The sequence below is a fragment of the Giraffa tippelskirchi genome, chromosome 1 (assembly GCF_054371585.1).
Source record: "Giraffa tippelskirchi isolate mGirTip1 chromosome 1, T2T-mGirTip1v1.2.pri, whole genome shotgun sequence".
Taxonomy (NCBI): domain Eukaryota; kingdom Metazoa; phylum Chordata; class Mammalia; order Artiodactyla; family Giraffidae; genus Giraffa; species Giraffa tippelskirchi.
This window is the reverse complement of record NC_137275.1, coordinates 22,460,398-22,478,594: the sequence shown is the minus strand read 5'-3', so window position 1 is coordinate 22,478,594 and position 18,197 is coordinate 22,460,398. Positions and strand designations below refer to the sequence as shown.

Here is an 18,197-nt window from a genome sequence, read left to right as displayed (position 1 = left end):
TTGATCTCACTTTGTATTTTTCAATGGCAGCTTTGCGTTACTCTGAGGGGCCTCTGTATGTCATAAAGAAGAATGAGAAGAGACACTGACCAGGAATAGAAAGGAGCTGCTCTCCAATAAAGAGGGATTGGGTGTTTCAACTCTATTGAGGCTAATAAGGAAATAGATTTAAATAGTGGCGTTAAACCAAAAACATCAAGGTTTGACTCTGTCCTCCGGCAACTAGTTAGCACATGGGTGAGATGGGACTGCATCACTCGGCTCCATGAGCCCAACACAAAGGTCTAAATGATTTTAGTCTTCTTCAGGAAGACCCCATTAAAATATGTGTTCAAATCACCTTCGTGATAGGATCCATTAGCCCTTGGCCTGGAGTAGTTGACCAGGTCAGCTAGTTTCTACCCAGATTGGAGCCCTGTGAAAATGAAACACAGGAAATTTAATTTTGTTGGGAGTGAGGAAGATTATGGGAAGTTCCTGGCATCAAGTGTTTATAGGGAAGAACAAATGAGGAGCTAAAAAAAAGAGGTGGGCGACAGGGAAGAGGAAGCAGGAGCCCTCTGGGGTCTTGCAGAATCAGCTGACTGGAAACTTTTCAAGAACAGGAAATATGTCTAGTTCCCATTGTAACCATGCTAAATACCAGAGTGCCTGGAACATAGCACAAGCTAAGTTGCATCAGTTGTGTCCAACTCTTGTCTCCATGGACTGTAGCCAGCCAGGCTCCTCTGTTCATGGGAATTTCCAGGCCAGAATCCTGGAATGGGTTGCCATTTCCTCTCCAGGGGATCTTCCCAGTCCAGAGATCAAACCCAAGTCTTTTAAGTCTCTTGTATTAGCAAGTGGGTACTTTACATAGTAGGTGCACAACAAATGTTTATTGAACAGATATTCTAAAATTGTGCTCAGTTGCTAAATTGTGTCTGACTCATTGTGACTCCATGGATGTAACCCGCCAGGCTCCTCTATCCATGGGATTTCCCAGGCAAGAATACTGGACTGGGTTGCAATTTACTCCTCCAGGAAATCTTCCCATTCAGGGATTGAACCCACATCTCCTGCATCTCCTGCATTGGCAGGCAGATTCTTTACCACTGAGCCACCTGGGAAGCCTGTTCTAAAATTGGGAGATGTGTCTAGTCTGAAAGGAGAACTGGAGCTCCTTAAATTAAATTTATATACCTAACAAAAGTTTGCCTGAGCCTGGCCCTGCTGAAGATTGTCGAGCCACAGTGTGGATGGGCGAGGTTATGGAACTTCTTTCTGTAATATCTTTAGAAACAAGACAAGACTCTTGTCTGTGTGGAAGGGTTTCTATGAAAAAACAGAAGAATGATCAGAATAATTTGACTAACCTCTGGCTCTTTTCATCTTTGAGCTTTTTAAATTTTCATTTTTTAATTTCAAGAAGTGCAAAAATACATTTACGACCAACATGGCCATCTCGCAAATGACAGCCATCATTTGTTGAGAGTCTGTTGTATGCCAGGCAGCACGCTGAGTGTGAAACCTGTACGTTGTGGAACTGGCTGATTTTTGAGAATTCCTGTGGATCCTGCCATGTAGTGACACGGTACTCCTGCAGATGTCAGTCTTTCCCCGCAGAATGTTACCCACTGAGTCCTTGACTTGAGCCTTACTCTGAGATAGGGCTGAGAAAACAGTGGTTTTTAAAGTTGGTACTCTAAGGTTAAAAAAAAAAAAAAAAAAGATCAATTTATTACCTGTATCTGAGCTGATTTGCTAAATATGAATCGGCCTGACAGTAAGGTCAATTAAAAGTTAAGAAAGTAGTTGCTCAGTCGTGTTGACTCTCTGTGACCCCGTGGACTATAACCCACCAGGTTTCTCTGTCCATGGAATTTTCCAGGCCAGAATACTGGAGTGGATTGCCAATTCCTCCTCCAGGGAATCTTCCTGACCCAGGGATTGAACCCAGGTCTCCTGCATTGCAGGCAGATTCTTTACCATCTGAGCCACCAGGGAGGCCCTTAGAAATTTAAATTAATGGCATTAACAAAAAAAAAAAGAAACCTTGATGATTAAGTTCACATACTTTTTGAATAGCTTTGCAGTTTGACCTTATCTTTAGCTTAAAAGAAAATAATTTCTTGTACTATTTTCTTTAGGAAAACTGAAACAAAGACTTTTTTTGAAAGGCAAGCTTCAGCTCAGAAGACCAATGAAAAGCTTCTGGCCTCTGCTTATGCCTCATTTTGAACTGTCCTCTCCACCTCATTTATGACTTTTTCCCCTTTTCTCGGAAGGGCTAGTGTGACTGAGCTTGGGAGAATGACTGGTCAAATCAGATTGGTTCCTGGGTAGAGGCACAGTTCATCAGCCTCACTCACTTCCACCTGGACCTCAGCTTGTCCTTCCAGCATGTGGCCGCAGCAGGTGCTCAGAGTGCGTGCATGCCAACTCTTTGCGACCCCATGGACTGTAGCCCACCAGGCTCCTCTGTCCGTGGGATTTTCCAGGCAAGAATACTGGAGTAGGTTGCCATGCCCTCCTCCAGGGGATCTTCTCAACCCAGGGATCAAACTCACTTCTCCTGCGTTGGCAGGAGGATTCTTTACCAGTTGTGCTCGGATTTATGTGTATGTGCTAAGTCACTTCAGTCATATCCGACTCTGCAAGGCTGTGGATCCACCAGGCTCTTCAGTCCATGGGATTCTCCAGGCAAGAATACTGGGAGTGGGTTTCCATGCCCTGCTTCAGGGATCTTCTCAACCCAGGGGTTGAACCCTTGTCTCTGGCATCTACCTGCATTGGCAGGGAGGTTCTGTACCTCTAGTGCTATCTGGGAAGTCCCACACTCAGAGTATAGCCCTTCAGAAACATGCCAGGACAGGATGGAAGAGTAAAGCAGAATTAGCAGCATGCCCAGAAATAGCAATTTTAAAATGACTATCCCATGGTGTTTACAAAAGCACTCTTCTAGGCTTCCATCACTTTCTTGTTGCTTCTGGGCAAATGTGCAAATGTGCAAAATATTTTTACCCCTGCAGCTCTGATTGGTGAGGCAGTGTGTCCTACACAGTGACAGCATCTGATTTTCTTGTACACTTTTGAAACATTTAGAGTTTCATATCTCAGAGCTGTGGAAATTTTACCTCTTCCATCAGACCAGCTCTGATGGCAGTGCTTCTTAGAGTGTGGTCTGTTGATCATGTGCATTTGAATCTAGGGGTGTTAGTTAAGGGGAAAGACAAACAAACCAAAGTCTTTGATTTACCTCTCTCCAGAACCATAGAACCAGATTCTCTGGAGGATGTTCAAGAAATGATATTGATTTTTTTTCGTGCACTGAAGTTTGAGAAGTACTCAAAAGCAGTGCAGGGCTTCCAGATGGCTCTAGTGGTAAAGAACCTGTCTGCCAATGCAGGAGATGCAGGAGATACAGGTTCAATCCCTGGGTCAGGAAGATCCCCCGGAGAAGGGAATGGGACCCCACTCCAGTATTCTTGCCTGGAAATTCCACGGGCAGTGGAGCCTGGTGAGCTACAGTCCATGGGGCCGCAGAGTGGGACACGACTGAGTGAACACACGTACACACAAGCTGTGCTCCCAGGAGCCATCAGTTTCTTGAGCCCAGATTACAAGTCTGATTTGGTCCTAGGCACCCACTGCTATTCCTGTTCATGTGGGTGTCTTCAGAGCTTTCCACCATTCCTTGTTCTCAGTTGAAATTTATCCCCAGAGGCTTTATTCACTAAAGATGATCTGAGAATCTCCCAGAATTCAGTGGTTGAACAAAGCCCCCACTGCTAGTGTCAGGGAAACCTAAATTCCAGCATGTTTATACTAGGTGAAGCCCGGTACAGTCAGGACCTTTTCTTAACCTTTCTCTTTTTCTACCCCATCTGTCAGGTGGTATTCTTGCCTACCCTTCTTCTCTTCTGTTCTTTACCTAGTAAGAAACGATCTCTTAAGATCTGATCCTGTGTCCTTCCTCAGGGACAAATTCAAGTCCACCAGGAAAGTGGTTGATCGGTCACAGAGTCCAGCACTTGTTGCTTTGCTCTCTAATTTGTTTCCTGTCAGCTTCTTGGAAGTATTTTTTATCTTTTTTGTATTCCTGCATCGAGCCTAGTGACTCGGACGTTGTAGGTGCTTCCTATATGCTGACTCACAAAACGATGTTTCAGAAATCCCACTCTCACTTCTATCTCTGTAAATCAGCATAAACCAAATATTAATAATAAGTAACTCCTTGAGGATAAGGCCCAGGGACGCCTCATCTTTAACATGAAGAAATGAATCTATGAATGGAAATGCATGTCTTTCATGTCTGTTTCCATGTATCAATTTGAGATACTATGATAGGGAACAGTAAGGGGAGGGGCCATGTCTCACTCATGTCCAGTTCTTGACATGATATCTAGCACATAAAAGCACTTGCTAAATGTTTGCTGAAATAAAATTCAAGAAGTTCCCTAGGAATCCCTTTCCATGAACTCATGTGGTACAGAAAAGTTACTCTCACTTTTACATATGCACCTGGAATGTTCTCCCAGACAGAGTTAAAGGACTTTCCTGGGTGCTGCACAGGGTAGAAATGGATTCAAGACTAGAGCCCAGGGTTTCTCAGGTCTTTGGAGAAGCCATTCTGCAGCAGAACAGAGAGATGGAGTGCTCTCCTGGGTTACTGGCTGGGGAGCCTCCCAGAGAGGATTTGAAGATAGTTCTCACTTTCCAGAAATGACAATTCAATCCATACATGTCACCTTTCACAGCTCAGATGGTAAAAAATCCACCTGCAGTGCCGGTGACCAGGGTTTGATCCCTGAGTTGGGAAGATCCCCTGGAAAAGGGAATGACAACCCACTCCAGTATTTTTGCCTGGAGAATTCCCTGGACAGAGGAGCCTGGTGGGCTACAGTCCATGGGGTTCCAAAGAGTTGGACACAACTGAGCGACTAACACTTTCAGTTTATTTCATCTTCTACCAAGCAGTTTTGCTTGCCCATCCTCTAGCTGTAGTCTAGGCGAACAATCTATGAGGTCTTGTAAAGATGAAAGTTCATTATATGATATCTTTAATACGTACATTACTCTATAACAGGTGGGAAAAAAGCCCATCTTTTTGAGCAGGTTGTAATGTTGCATACAAGTGGGTAGAGGGCAGTGCTGGAACACAATATATATGAAAGAGGCTGAATTAGAAGTGACTCAGGCGAATGTAAGGGGTTCTTTGGAGTCAGTTGATTTAATTTTCTTGCTCTAACAGCATTTACTACTAGCACCAGCACCAGTATTAATGACCATCTATTTCATGGCTGCTGAGTGACAGCATTGATCTTTTGAACCCAAAGCTTTCCTGGTGGCTCAGACGGTAAAGAACCCACTTGCTAATACAGGAGATGCAGGTCCAACCCCTGGGTTGGGAAGATCCCCTAGAGAAGAGAATGACAACCTATTCTAGTATTAGTATTCTTGCCTGGAGAATCCCATGGACAGAGGATCCTGGAGAGGTACAGTCCATGGAGTCACAAAGAGTTGGACATGACTGAGTGACTAAACCCTCGAAACTGATTTCTAGTTCAGCATGTTTTTTATTACACCATAATATGATTTCTTTGAATAGGTTTTGTTTGTTGAAAACGATTACATATTTTTCCAGATTACAAGCATAGTAAAATTATCCTTATAAAATTCAAACTTAGAGACATGGATATTTGAGAAGGTAAAAGGTTCCATTTTTCCAACTTCCTTCCATGTACAAATAATGATAACAGTTCAATATTTATTCTTATATGGGCTTCCCAGGTGACTTAGTGGTAAATAATCTGCCTACCAAGCAGGAGATGTGGGTTCAATTCCTAGGTTGGAAAGATCCCTGGAGAAGGGAATGGCAGCCCACTCCAGTATTCTTGCCTGGGAAATCCCATGGGCAGAGGAGCCTGGTGGGTTACAGTCCATAGGGTCTCAAAGAGTCAGACAAACTTAGCAACTAAATAACAACAACAATATATTCTTATACTTTTTCTTATGTATAAACATATATATATATCTTTTAATAGAAATAGAAATATATTATGGATACTTTTTTCCATTGAAAGGTTTGTGCAGACTAGACCAAAACTTGCTCGATGCATATTGGACTAATATGTTTATGCACAACTTTTTTGTGGTTACTTTTAAATGCTGGTCCTGCATCGTCTTAACAATTGTTTTTCTCCTGTTCTAGATTAGCATTATTGTGATTTTAGCCCTTTTAATTTGTAACACATGGTGTGATTCAAACCAGTGAGTCTTAGCATCTGTCAATGATAAGATCATTCTTTTTAGTGATATAAGGATGGTTGCCAATAATGTGGCAGAATTTGGCTTTTCATTGTTGTGTTATTAATGACTACAAAAAAGAGCTCGTGGGGAAAATTGTTTTTTTTTTTTTTCTACTTAAGCTTTCAGTTAGTAACCTGAAATCTCTTTTAGATTTACACACAAAGTTAAAACTAAGGTGGCTTTAGATTTTCCAAAGTAAAACTATTTTTCTCTGTCTCCCCAATTTTATTCTGAATCATTTATGTAGGACTGGCTGACACTACCCTCCCACACCTGGGCATCTTGGAGGCTGTAGTCATCATGATGGAACAGGGCAGACTGGCATGAGCAATGGCTGGGACCAACGTGGATGGAGCCACACTGGGCCCACTGAGTGCTTGGAAGAGCTCAAGTCAGGACTGCCTTTGTGAAAGAGCAGTGATAGCCCCTGCTGTTACTCACTCAAGGGTATGGTTCTTTCCTCTGAACTCTCTTTCACTCTGTTTAGAACTATTTATTTTTCATTTCATTCCTTTTATCTCTGATTTTATATTTATTTTTTATAAAATTTATCTCTCTAGTTACATATAGATATACATTCTGTGACTATAGTAGTATGTATTATATATACACACATACTTTATTACTACAGTATTACTTGTTCATAATTTATAAATTAGGAAATATACATTTTTGGTACTTGGTATAGGTGCTCAAATTTTTTTCCTGATGGTTGTGTTCCGTGCATGCTCAGTCAAGTCTGACTCTTTGTGACACCATGGACTGTGCCTGGCAGGCTACTCTGTCCATGGAATTTTCCAGGCAAGAATACTGGAGTGGGTTGTCATTTCCTTCTCCAGGGGATCTTCCTGATCCAGGGTTGAACCTGCATCTCCTGCACTGCAGGCAGATTCTTTACCACTGAGCTACCAGGGAAGCCCTTTCCTGATTGTGGTATATGACAAAAAGTATGAGACCAGTGTACAATATTATGAATTTCTCATGGACTTGGATCATTTAGTTTCTTACTTATCTTCCTAATTGCTTAGCACAGTGTCTGGCATATAATAGGTGGTTAATAAGTATTGTTGGTTGACTGGCTTCCTGGCTTGCTGGATACATTAATAAATCATGTGAGTGTTTCTCTTTTTGAGTAGATGGTTATCTTAAGTTACCATTTAGTAAATACTCTGGGTACTAAGAACACATTGGGGGTGATCAAACAACTAGATGCTGGTAATTGATCTAGATGTTATGTTTGGATGAATTAAAAACTAATGCAGCTTACCACATTTTTCAACAATCTACCAGATTGATGGATTACCACAAAATAAATGGTGAATATGATTGAGAAATTTTATGTAACTCTGTTCCCCAGGATTCATTACTCTTAAATATTATCATAATCCTGTCTAGGGTTTATCAAATGACATGATCTCCACAACCATCTATGTTTAGATTTCTTTATATTTCTTTGCTCTTTGGCGAGAAAGTCATGTGGTTAGAACAACACAGTGACATGATCAGGGATGAAGAATTAGGGGGAGAGGAAAAGTCCCTAAAAGGTTTGCGTGGGGGACTTCTCTAGCAGTTCAGTGGTTAAGACTTGGTGTTTCTAGTGCAGGCGGCAGAGGTTCGATCCATGGTCGGGGAACTAATCCCACATGTGGTGTGGTGTGGTGTGGCCAAAAATAAATAAACAAAACTTTTTAAAAAATGAAAGACTTGAATTTAACAGCTAACTATTTATGATAATACAAATAAATAGTTTAATTTAAAAAGGTTTGTGTGACTCATATTCAGCTGAAGTATTGACCCCCCCACATTAGTCTTCTCACCCCCAACTCTTTAAGGTAACGGTGAGGGGACTCAGGGTCAATGCCAGACAACAGTGTCCCCTGCTCAATCTTCATGCCACCTCTCCTGTGGCTGGTTCTTTCCTATGTTGCTGTCATCCAGCTATGTAAACAGAGCCTAGTACATAGTAGGAACTCAAAAACTTTTGTGTGTGAAGCATATCTTCTCTGTGTAGTTTGTGCTCATGTACATACAGTTGTACTGTGTCTTTGGTGGTGGAGGTGTTAGCCACGTGCCAGCCAGGGCAGAGCTGGGAGGGGACCAGGATCTCTGCATCCCTCCGACACGTGGCTTGGTCAGGTGCTTCTGTTGAGCACCGCCTGTCTGCCTGTTGGTGGGGGTATGACAGTTGTCTTCTTCAGCCTTGTCTTCTTTGTGTCCTCTTCCTCTGTGCAAACAGATAAATAGAGAAAAAGGATTTGACTCTTCTAGGTACCTTGAATTAGTGGAATCAAACAGTATTTGTCTGCACCTAATATATTCCCTGCCTAAAGTATTGCCTGGTGTTGAAGAACTCTCTTGAGAGTCCCTTGGACTGCAAGGAGATGAAACCAGTCCATCCTAAAGCAAATCAGTCCTGAATATTCATTGGAAGGACTGATGCTGAAGCTGAAACTCCAATACTTTGGCCCCCTGATGCGAAGAACTAACTCATTGGAAAAGACCCTGATGCTGGGAAAGATTGAAGGCAGGAGGAGAAAGGGACGACAGAGGATGAGATGGTTGGATGGCATCACCGACTCGATGGGCATGAGTTTGAGCAAGCTCAGGGAGTTGGTCATGGACAGGGAAGCCTGGCATGCTGCAGTCCATGAAGTCACAAAGAGTCAGACATGACTGAGCGACTGAACTGAACTGAATGTATTCCCTGGTGGCTCAGATGTTAAAGAATCTGCCTGAAATGTGGGAGACGCAGGTTCAGTCCCTGAGTCAGGAAGATCCCCTGGAGGGGGGCATGGCATCCCACTCCAACGTTCTTCCCTGCAGAATCCCATGGACAGGGGATCCTGGCAGGCTACAGTCCATGGGGTCACAAAGAGTCAGACACGACTGAGTGACTAATACTTTCATTGTATATTAAAAGGCATTTTTAAGGACTTCCTTGGTGGCTCAATTGGTAAAGTATCCGCCTGCAATGCAGGAGAACCATGTTTGATCCCTGGATATCCAAGTTCCATCCGTGGGTCAGGAAGATCCCCTGGAAGAGGAAATGGCAACCCACTCCAGTATGCTTGCCTGGAAAATTCCAGGAACAGAGGTTCCTGGTGGGCTAAAGTTCATAGGGTCCCAAAGAGTTGGACATGATTGAACAACTAACACTTTTCACTTTTTTTAAGGTTATCTTAATATATGTCCTATGCACATATTGTACCGTCTTTTTTTTTTCCCCGTGTGCTATATAGTACGTTCTCATTAGTCATCCACTTTATACATGGTAGTGTGTATATGTCAGAAAGTACTTTAGTAAATGCCAGGGGCTGGGGGATGGGCGGTTGGGAGGGGAAATGGGGAGTTAGTGCATAATGGGTGGGGACAGTTTCAGCTTAGGAAAATGAAAAATTCGGGACATGCATGTTGTTGAGAGTTGTTCTATCATGTGAATGTACCTAATGCCACTGAACTACACAGTTAAATATGGTTAAAATAGTGTGCTTTATGTTATGTGACTTTTACCACAATAAAAAATTTTAAGAAATAGACAAAAAGGTTGGATACTGTAATAAACCCTGTGTTTTTTCCATTAAAATTTTCACATCAAATTCGGCTTGGTGCATTGCTGACATTCTCTTAATTGTGCATGATTTTTTTTTTAATGATATGGGTCAAATAGAAGGAAATATGAGTTTCTGTAAATGTGGGCATATTTTTGAGTCCACCTATGAATTATTTGTGTGGTTTTTGTTAATAGGACAATTTTCTGTGTCTTGCTCGTCTCTTTTTCTGTTGGCCTGGCTCAAAGTCGCACATTAGATGTGAATGCCCTCTCTTGGTGCTGTTACCATGATATTCCCAGTTTTGCAGGAGAAGAAAAGCACATGGAGGCAGAAAAATTTCTGCTAGCAAGTGAGGGAAAGTTCCTCATACTTTCTTCTTTTTATTTTAACTCAAGTTAGTTAATTTTTCAAAAAAGGTTTTAAGAGTCAATTATATGTGTCAGTGATTTTTCCTTTGTTAGTGGATGGTTTTAGCACATGTTCAGATACAGCTGTCTTTTATGCTGGAAGTAGATTCTAAATTTTCCTTAGAGCCATAGTAGGGACATAGTTATTAGTCAAGATCTGGAATATACAGTTTTTAGCCATTACTTTTTTCTTTATTGACTGTGATTGGTACAAACTGTAAGCCACAAACTCAGGCAGACAGAAGATATAATTTCATTTTTTCTAAAGCTTGCTTAATTACTATTATAACCTATAACTGAGTTGAACCCTCTATGAAGTTAGGGTGTTTGCAGATATAATCGACTTAAGATGATGTCATGCTGGATTAGTTGTTGTTGTTTTTCAGTTGCTAAGTTGTGTCCGACTCTTTGTGACCCCATGGACTGCAGTACACCAGGTTCCTCTGTCCTTCACTATCTCCTGGAGTTTGCTCAAATTCATATCCACTGAGTTGGTGACAGCATCTAACCATTTCATCCTCTGCCACCCCTTTCTCCTTTTGCGTTCAATCTTTCCCATCATCAGGGTCTTTTCCAATGAGTCGGCTCTTCCCACCAGGGGGCCAAAGTATTGGCGTTTCAGCTTCAGCATCAGTCCTTCCAATGGATATTCAGAACTGATTTCCTTTTGGATTGACTGGTTTGATCTCCTTGCTGTCAAAAGACTAGGGAAGCTCTAATAAGCAGAGTAGAAGATGTGAACACAGAGAAGTAACGTGGATGTGGGGGGAGGGGAAGAGGCTGGAGAGATGCATCTACAAGTCAAAGAAGGACAAGGCTTGCTGGCCACAATCAGATGCTGAAAGAGGCAAAAAAAGATTCTTCCCTGGAGACTTCAGCCCTGCTGACATCTTAATTTCAGACCTTTAGCTTCCAGAACTGTGAGAAAACATTTCTGTTGTTTTAAGTTACTCAGTTTGTGGCAACTTGTTATGGCAGCCATGGGAAACTAATATTCAGCCTCTTTTTAAAGTTGGAACAGCAAAATAAATAAATAACCTTATAAAATGTGGGAAACTCCTCTTTTTCTGGAGTTGCTTTAAGTAGAAGCAAGATGTGGTGTCAAAGTGGGGACCCTCAGATCCTTGCCATCACCAAGCCACACTGGTGTCCCTGAGCCATCTCCCAGTTGGCCTGGTCCCCATCAGTGCTAGTCTCTGGTTGCTGCAGAGACTTTGGTCCCATCTAGCGGCCTCTTCTGGTCTGCCACTTTCGCCACTACTTCTAGCCCACTCTCGAGTGACCAGGAATCATGCTGTTGTCACCAGGCCATGCTGTGGTTTATGAAGGTGTATTGTGCCCCTATTTCCTCTCTGAGATGTTAATATCTTCTAGGACTTTACTAGGACAATAGATTGCAAATCCCTTTTGTCCTTGAACCCCACAAAGCTATTTGTAAGTTTTACTACCTCTCCAGAACTTGGCCCACGGAATGGCTCAGAGTTTATTTCTAATGCAAGTTCTCATTATTGAGGATTATTTTTCTAGCCTACTTCAATTCTTGTTCATTCTTACAGCTTTCTCTTACATCTTTTGTCCATGTCCTGCTTCTTTTCCCCCTCTCTAACAGGCTCAATTAGTGACTCTCAGCTGGAGGTAATTTTCTCCCCAGGGGTCATTTAAAAATGTCTGGACACATTTTTGGTTGTCACAACTGGGGAGTTGGAGGGTTGATACTATCATCTGGTGGGTAGAGGCCAAGGATGCTGCTAAATGCACAGAACAGTCCCCAGTCCTTCCCAAATCCTCTTTCATGTAAGTAAATTATTTACATTAAAATATAAAATGTATAAATACATAGCATTTATTGGATCTTCTGAATTTGTTAGATAGCCAAACCACCGAATTAGGAGAAAAAAAATATCTACTTTGGACCCCGACCTTTTTTGATTGACTAGAGGTGTTCAGATGACTTGTGTGTGTGCTAAGTCGCTTCACTTGTGTCCAACCCTTTGCCAACCCTATGGACTGTAGCCTTTCAGGCTCCTCTGTCCATGGGATTCTCCGGGCAGGAATACTAGAGTGTTTTGCCATGCCTTCCTCCAGGGGATCTTCCTGACCCAGGGATCAAATCTGCATCTCTTAAGTCTCCTGACTTAATCAAGTGCATATTCATGCCATTCTCAGAGGACTGTTGGGCTGAGAATGTATGAACATGGATTCCAGTCTAGCTTTTCTTACCAGTTAATTAAGTAGGCAACTTCACACTCTGGGCCTCAATTTCTCATGTGTTAGAGATTTAAACTTGGTTATCTCTGAAATTCTTTCCGTTGAATTATTCCCTACAATTTAGGAATAGATTGTGAACAGAATTAATTTTTTATTGATAGATTTTAAAGGTACAAATAAAAATCATCTTGTTTTCATGCTATTCTTGTAAATATTGGGATTTCTAGTTGTTCAACAAAATTTATTCTCTTTGTCTTTCACATGCCCAGAAATTAGAGTAAAAGGATAAGTTTCTATAATGAAGAGATCCACAAATAATACAGTAACTCTAAAAAAGCAAGATCAGACCACATTTCCCATATTCCTTTGCGTTTGTATGTGATTAAGTTCTCAATAACAGAAGGTAAAGAAGGGTGAGGTGTCTAAACTCTGACCCCAGTCCTGAAGTCAGTGGTGGGTGTGCCTCTTTCATGCCTTCCCTTTTCCTCCATCTAGAATCCCAGGTCATGGTCATCCAGCTTCAACCATGCCAGGTAACAGTGATGCCCTGGAGGATGATGAGATAGCAGAATGAAAGGAGTCTGGAAACTCAAATGATGGACTGGAACAGAACTGTCCCATCAAAATGCATTGCTGTCCTCAGAGCTGTTTAATGGAAGACAAATGGCTATTAACTGTTAGGCATTTTTGTTGGGCTTCACAGGTAGCTCAGTGGTAAGGAAGCTGCCTGTTAGTGCAGGAGCCGCAGAAGACGTGGGTTCGATCTCTGGGTTGGGGAGATCCCCTGGAGAAGGAAATGGCAACCTACTCTAGTATTCTTGCCTGGGAAATCCCATGGACAGAGCAGCCTGGTGGCCTAGAGTTCATGCAGTTACAAAGAGTTGGAGATTACTGAGAACTGAGCATGCAGGCATTTTTATTAGAGCAGCATAGCTTTTAGCCATAATAAGTAGAGAAATTCTCCACATAATGACTAAAACAGCAAATTTCAAAAATGCTATTATACCCACTATGAGGTGCTAGCATTGACTCTTAATATTTCATCACCAAAATGTAAGCGAAACATTTTAGAGCAAAGAGAGGATGTGGACACGATTAGGTCTATCTTATTCATCATCTCTTTTTTTTTGTCACCTGGCTCTGTACCATTTTCTCTTGTGAGTACTGTACTAAATAATAATCCTCATAGTCTACTTTGAGTTGATGTTTTCTTGTGTTAAACGTGACCTCTGTGGTCAGAGAATTATCATTTTCTCTATCTGCAGTTGCACAAGTTTTAGGTTTAGTGTATTGTCTTTCCTACCATACAGTTCTTCTTATAGCTCTCTTGTTTACTGGCCTTAATGCATGACTGATGTAGGGCCTGTGGCTATCGCCCATGTGTCTAGCACAATTGTCTACTATAGCTGTTTGGAAAGAATGCCAGGGAAAGTTTTCTTTATGATGTAGGAAGATAGAAGCAGAGGTGAAGGGGACTGGTGGTTTAGATCACCTTGGCTTTTATTGGGAAGGCAACAACTTCTTGCCGGTATTCTAAAAAAATCACTACCATCTCACAAATGTTCTCTTTGGCTATTTTCATTGTGACTCCTCTATAAATTACAATATTAGTAATTATTAAGTAGCAGTTCAAGTGTTATCCTAATTCTAACTCTGAACCATTGTCATGTTAAATGAGAATTTCATGTTAAACTATGCATATTAATAGAAACTATTTTGTTGGGATAGATATTCATTGAATTATAAGATCATGTATCAGAGAAAGACTATTGAATATTTAATTTTATATATGTTCAAATGGGCTTTCCAGGTGGCTCAGTGGTAAAGAATCTGCCTGCTAATGCAGGAGATGCAGGAGATGTGGGTTCCATCCCTGGGTGAAGAAGATCCCCTGGAGCAGGAAATAGCAACCCACTCCAGTATTTTCCAGCAACCCACTGGAAAATTCCATAGACAGAGTAGCCTCGTGGGCTACAGTTCATGGGGTCTCATAGAGTTGGATGTGACTGAGCATGCATGCCTGCATATGTTCAAATATGGAAAAATAGATCTGTGTTTCTCCCATTGATTTTTTTTCTGTCTTAATGGCAGTTGATTAGCTCAACTGTGGCCTGAATGAAAATGGCAGTGATCATCTTATCAATCTTTCTTCCTAGCTTTCTTTAAATGGACTTATGTACTTTGCATAGGATGGCTTGCAATATGACTGCTATTTGAAATGAACATCCTTCTGAGGTTTGTAAGGTGATTTGGGTTAGAATGTTAGTTCAGTGACTTTTTTAAAAAATGAACTTTCAGATACAACTTCCCCTAACATCACTTCCTGACAAATAGGTGGGGAAACAATGGAACCAGTGACAGGCTTTATTTTCTTAGGCTCCAAAATCACTGCAGATGGTGACTGCAGCCCTGAAATTAAAAGACACTTGCTTCTTGGAAGAAAAGCTATGACTAACCTTGACAGCATGTTAAAAAGCAGAGACATTACTTTGCAGACAAAGGTCCGTCTAATCAAAGCTATAGTTTTTCCAGTAGTCATGTATGGATGTGAGAGTTGGACCACAAAGAAAGCTGAGTGCCAAAGAACTGATGCTTTTGAGCTGTGGTGTTGGAGAAGACTCTTGAGAGTCCCTTGGACAGCAAGGAGATCAAACCAGTCAATCCTAAAGGAAATCAGTCCTGAATATTCATTGGGAGAACTGATGCTGGAGCTGAAGCTCCAATGCTTTGGCCACCTGATGTGAAGAACTGACTCATTGGAAAAGGCTCTGATGCTGGGAAGGACTGAAGGCATGAGGAGAAGGGGACATCAGAGGATGAGATGGTTGGATGGCATCACTGACTCAATGGGCATGAATTTGAGCAAGCTCTGGGAGTTGGTGATGGACAGGGAAGCCTGGTGTACTGCAGTCCATGGAGTTGCAAAGAGTTGGACATGACTGAGGGACTGAACTGAACTGAACTGAATAATTTTAAATTGATTCTTTGGAAAGAAAACTTTGTGCACGTTTTAACTTGCTGATAGTTCATGCGGGCCTACGTAATGATTTTTGTTTTTCAAGTGACACGGTGAGACTAATCCATACTTGCTTGCTGTGACTTCATTTGGATTTAACTGGGAGACCCACCTTTCTTCTGCTGTCCTGAGTAGGCAGCTGTGGATAGTTTCAGAGGAAGCAAATCCCCAATAGGGAACTTTTTGGAGTTGTTGTCTTTGCACTGTGTGCTCTCTGTGTTTTGATACACTGAGCAAGGAATGTTGATGAGACATGAGGCAGAACAGCTTGTTCCTCCACAGCTATTTTGACTTTGCAATGCTGGCAGTGGTAAAAATTAAAAAAAAAAAAAAGTTGTGTGTTAACTAAGCAAACACATGGGGCTTGGAAGAAGGCTAGGGAACAGCTAGGCTATTCTTGGTATCAAGAACCCTATTGCTTAGGAACTTTGAATTCCAGTTCGTGAATGCATCGTACTGGAGTTCTGCATTTCTCTAGATGCCCTTTATCTCTGGGGGTGTTAATAAGAACAAATGGTGTGGCTAATGAAGAAAAACTCAAGTTGTGTTCAATAGTCAAATTTCAGTACCAAGAACATGATGAAGCGATACCTCAAAGGATTCGGAATGTGATTATGGAAACCAAATTTGTTAAAATAAATACCCATGCAACTGTCGGTATTAATAAATACAGATTATCCTGAAGAAATAGGAAATATCAAAGATAGGGATTGGTTTGATTAGGGGCACTGCTGGGGATTTTAGAAGGACAATGTGGATTATAAGCTTGGTTTTGTGAGTTATCATCTCTGTTTTTCATAGAAGCTACAGTGTGCCAGCTTTGAACCAGGGCTTTAAGAGGCATGGCAAACTTCCTTCTGCCTGTCTTAAGCACCTGCAATCTGCCATGAGAAGAACAGGTCATAGGTAGCCACAGCCCTTTTGTTTGGGTCCAATAATCAGAGCTACAAGGAACTAGCCTGAACGTTGGCCAGGCTGAGCTTAATTGAACTTAATTCACTGCTAGCCTGCAGACTTGTGGAAGAAATAATTTTTTTTTTGTTTTAAACTTTAGTGATTATTTGTTATGCAGCATTATTGCAGTAAAGGCTAACTCATGCAATTTTATTAGAGGTATCTAATTTGATGCTGTTGGTATGTGAGAACCAGAGATGATCTGGCATAGATTTTATGTACAGTCTCAGATAGAAACTGCTGTCACAGTCTGTGGTTGCTGCAGTACAGTCAGGTTTTCTGGCTACAACTCAGAGTTTCTGACTCCTCTCATCACTTGAGACTTGAATGGAATCCCACTGTCCTGGGTGTGGCCTCTCCCATCTTAAGTGGCCATCTAAAGAGCTGGGTGACACAGTCCAGAAATGTGATGTGCTGATTTCCATGAAACAAACTTTGATCCATGGGAAGCTGAAGATGGGAAGGAGAAAGAAAACATCCCTGCCCTTTCCTTCATCTTTCCCATGGACAATTCCAACCACACAGCCACGTAGCTCATCTGAAGGAGCCCTGTGTGGCTTTCACTGCCTTGGTTTTAATTTTTTACATCCCAAAGAAAGCACCAGCACTTAATCTTGATCCAGGATCTGTCTTCTAGAGACCCAAGCTAAGGTGTAGACCTTGATCACCAAGGCAAGATTAAAATGGTAAAAATGGTAATGATGATGATCTCAGCCAATACATATTGATGACCACTTACTGTGTATCAAGCAATATGATGACTGCTTTGAATTCATTTCACTTAATACTCATGACAGCTCATAAACTGCGTAACATTGATAGTTCATTTTTTAGAGGAGGAAATCAAAGCTTAAAGAGGTTTGGTTATTTGGCCGAGATCGCATAGCGAGTAAGTGGAGCCAGCATCAAGTCCAGACGTTTCGAATGTCATATGAGTTAAACCACTAAGTAGCACAAATAAACTGCAGAGTAGGTAATAGGTGCCAAATTGCAATGTCTGTGTGCTCCAGAGCACCCAACACAGTATTGCATATAGTGTACATTTAATACGTATTGGGTTAGCCAAAAAGTTCATTTGGGTTTTTCTGTAAGATGTTATGGAAAAATCCCATTTGGGTTTTTTTTTTTTTTCCCTGAAAAATTTTATCAAACTTTTTGGCCAACCCAGTAATTTATTGATTTTATAAATAATTTATTAAATTTTCACTTATTAATAATATGGTAAATCTAAAATTATTCTACTAGTATTCATAGATTGTCAACTTTAAAAATTAAATTGAGTCATGGTTAGTAATAAAACATGTTCTGAATCAGAAAATCTTGTAGAATTTTATAGGGCTTTTTAAAAAATTGAGGTATAGTTGCTTTACAGTGTTGTGTTAGTTTCTGCTGTACAACGAAGTGCATCAGCTCTATGTATACATATATCCCCTTCTTCTTGGACCTCCCTCCCCCACCCCATCCCAACCTTCTAGGTCACCCCAGAGCAACTGAGCTGAGCTCCCTGTGCTATATAGCAGGTTCCCACTGTTGTTGTTTAGTTGCTCAGTCATGTCTGACTCTGCAACCCCATGGACTGTAGCCCGCCAGGCTCCTCTGTCCATGGAATTTTCCAGGTAAGAATACTGGAGTGGGTTGCCATTTTCTCCTTTAAGGGATCTTCCTGACTCAGGGATTGAAAGTGAAAGTGAAAGTATTAGTTGCTCTGTCCTGTCTGATTCTTTGTGACCCCATGGACTGTAGACTGCCAGGCTCCTCTGTCCATGGAAT

The 18,197-nt window shown here is 41.5% G+C and overlaps 1 long non-coding RNA gene across 1 annotated transcript in view; it reads left to right on the top strand.

Annotated features, from left to right (window-relative positions):
* Positions 1 to 18,197, top strand: part of LOC145543233 (uncharacterized) — a 124,225-nt gene that overhangs the window by 6,926 nt on the left and 99,102 nt on the right. The window contains exon 2 of the long non-coding RNA XR_014080562.1: positions 6,539 to 6,738. This is a non-coding gene — a long non-coding RNA (uncharacterized LOC145543233). The remainder of the gene's footprint in view (positions 1 to 6,538; positions 6,739 to 18,197) is intronic.